Below are 3,180 nucleotides of genomic sequence, written 5' to 3'. Positions count from 1 at the left end.
ATTCACCATTCTCCTCCCCCCCCCCTTAAACCCCCTTTTTACTAATGATATATTTTGCCGATTTCAGTCCAGCTCTGTGTCATGGCAGTTTTGGCAGTGTGTTTGGATGAACGGGGTTTCCATTGGGCCACTGCATGGAGCAGGGAGCACTGGCACTGTGAAGGGAAGCAACACACCGTTCATCAAAACACACTGCCCACACTGCCATGACAAAGAGCTGGATCAAGTATCTCTTTAAGAGAGAAGACATGAATGCAACACGTTTAGTTCAACATTTATAGACAAATACCATTCTCTAACAACTGACCTTTGCCCTCTACAGATATTAAAAACAAAATGCACATAGCCTCATACAATGTAAGTCTGAAGTAAATATCTCTGTGCAGACTCTGGATAAAAATCCCCTGTAACCCCACACTGGATCAAAACGCAGTGTGTTTCCATGAAACCAAACAACACATTCATTACTCTGGTTGTTTAGTCTGAGGGACGGTGCTGGCATCAGTGCTTAATGTCTGACGTAAAGAGCGATCCAAAAGTGATGAGGTGTTCAGGCTTTTTGAACATGTCGCTGTCATTCTGAATGTCTGGCTTGTGTTCGTATTACTGCCTTTGCCATTCTTGTTTGTTTCGCTCAGCCCAAAACGGAGCATGGTGACAACAAGAATTCTACATACAAATATTTAAGAAATTGGTGCATTATAAGAAATATACCTACCCACCAGTATAAATTTGAGCTTAAATGATAAGTCATTTCATTGATAAGTCGATCAGTCAGTTATCAAAAAATTACATAAGCAACAGATTTATCATGGGCCATTTTTAATGAAAAATGTCAAATTTCATAGTTTCAGCTTTTCAAATTTCAATAAAAGTTGTGCTTTTTCTTGGCTTAAATTACATTTAACTGAATAATGTTGAGGTTTGGACTGTAGTAGGTCATTTTACAAAGTCCTCTGGCTTTTATCTCAACGTGTTGCAAGGAATCCATACTTGCGCTGTAGCTGGATGCAGCGTTGTTATTTATAGACACGACGTGTCCATGGAAATTATTTGTGTCACTGCAATGTAATCGATGACATTGACTATGTCGACAAATTGTCCCAGCCCTAATTGTGTATTCGTTGTTCCTGATCGTTTACATGCTTATCTAAATAAACGATGGATGTATTTAGACAACCAAGGAGATGTAATCATCATGTCGTGCTACTACCCAGCTACCAGTTAGCTAGCGCAAGCTACTAAGGTTAGCCTGCAGTTTCGTGAACAGATATTGCATATAGCTAGTCACTGGCATCAACAGTAAACAACAACATTCATTATAACACTTCACTTTGGCATTTAATAATTAGCAATGTTTATCAAAATAAACAATGGATGTTTAGAGAGAACCAAGGCGATGTAATCACTATGTCTGTAGTAACGTTGCTAGCTACTGCCGATGTTAACTACTAGCTGATAGCCCCGGCAGTTTGGGAAACATCCACATTACAGGCTCTACAGCATACATACATCCCTCGGATGGATCATAAGATAACACCATGGATGTATTAATAGAACACATGATGAAGTACAGCATTAGCTATATCCATTATAACAGCTACAGGACCTCGAAAGAACCATCATAAGAGCCTGCGCAGTACAGGGCCACATGGGTGGGCGTAGTCTCGCGGGTCCGCTTCATGGTCTGCCCTGCAGCGTGGAAACACTTAAGACCCAATAAATGAAGATAATGAAGATTGTTGGCAAAAATTTTAATAAGCAAATTTTATTGATGACATTGATTCGTTGTTGCAGCCTTAAAACTAACCCTAACCCTAAAGGCAGTCAAAGCTAGTGTGGTTTTAAAAGGGGTAGATACACTTTGAGGATGCCAAACTGGGGCATTATTGGCCAGGGGGATAATAAAAACCGGTAAACTTGTTTACACAAGGCACACTATTAATCCAATTAAGTTACTCAGAAGTAAAAAAAAACACTGTTATTATATTGTTTAAAATTATGTCTTTTGAGGTAATTATTTTTCAAGACATCAACTTGAGCTTTCATCACGTCCAAACATGTATGTGGACATGTATACATGTATACTGGAGGACATACAGTTCTGTCTGTTACTATCTGTCATGTCATTTGACATGACAAAGAGAAGCAGAAGGACAAGTGGAATTTTTCAGTCAGAAGTTCATTAATTTCCCATCTGATCACCACCTGAGAAGCACAGGACAACTTATATCACAGATTCTCATGAGTACTGAAGAGGATTTTCCTCTCTGTGTTTTAACCATTTGTGTATCGATGCAGGTGTCAACTATACCATAGCCAAATATGTCTTTGGTCCAGGTAGTCCAAAAAGTATATTGTTTCATATCAACAAATGAGCTAAGCAGTATCTGACAATAACACACGAGACTGACCGAGCCAAACAACAGTCAACATCCTCCAATACTGGAACATCTCTGTGGAGATTAACTTAGCAGCAGAAGAGCTGAAACAGATGGACGTGTGCAGGAGTGTGTCATCTATTCCACTCAGCAGTAGTCCATATTTTAATGGTTAGAAAGAGGATGCAAATGTTTAAACAATGCCTGCTTCACCGTGCCTACAGTTTTATTCCAGCACAAGTCCATTTGGGCCAATTTGACATGTTAAATTGAGCGGGATGAGTGTGACAAACTCAAAATCTCTCAAAATCGGACAAATCACTTTTAAACTGACTTGTCGATCTGAAAGGAAGACAGACTCAGCCACTGCATGGCCTATTGCTTGCTTAAAATGTTTTTAGAAACACGGTTTGGTGAACTATTTTCGTAAAATGTGAGATTGTATTCCGAAGAGCCATGACGGTCTGGCTTTGAAACTCCGGAAAAACCCAAGGAGGTAAGCGAGTGTCCACAAAGCGTAACTCCTATGGAGCCAATCGGATGCTATCAAGCCATCGCCTGCCCTTAGCATTCCACTGACCGCCATTCATTTTGGCGCCACTTTGACCGCAAATAACTTTATCTGAAGTGTTTCAAGACTCTTTTTGTCCATTGTTTATTTCTAAATTGACACGACAATGTATAAAAGGCTCCATTACCGTGTACCTCATGTTATGGCTCTGTAGCCAACGTTTTTGTAAAAATAGGCAAACGATTGTGTCATTACCACGTGACTTACTGTTGTGGAGTGCACCGTGTG

The sequence above is a fragment of the Etheostoma spectabile genome, chromosome 16 (assembly GCF_008692095.1).
Source record: "Etheostoma spectabile isolate EspeVRDwgs_2016 chromosome 16, UIUC_Espe_1.0, whole genome shotgun sequence".
NCBI classification, from domain to species: domain Eukaryota; kingdom Metazoa; phylum Chordata; class Actinopteri; order Perciformes; family Percidae; genus Etheostoma; species Etheostoma spectabile.
The sequence above is the reverse complement of the archived record's forward strand: the minus strand, read 5'-3'. Positions refer to the sequence as shown.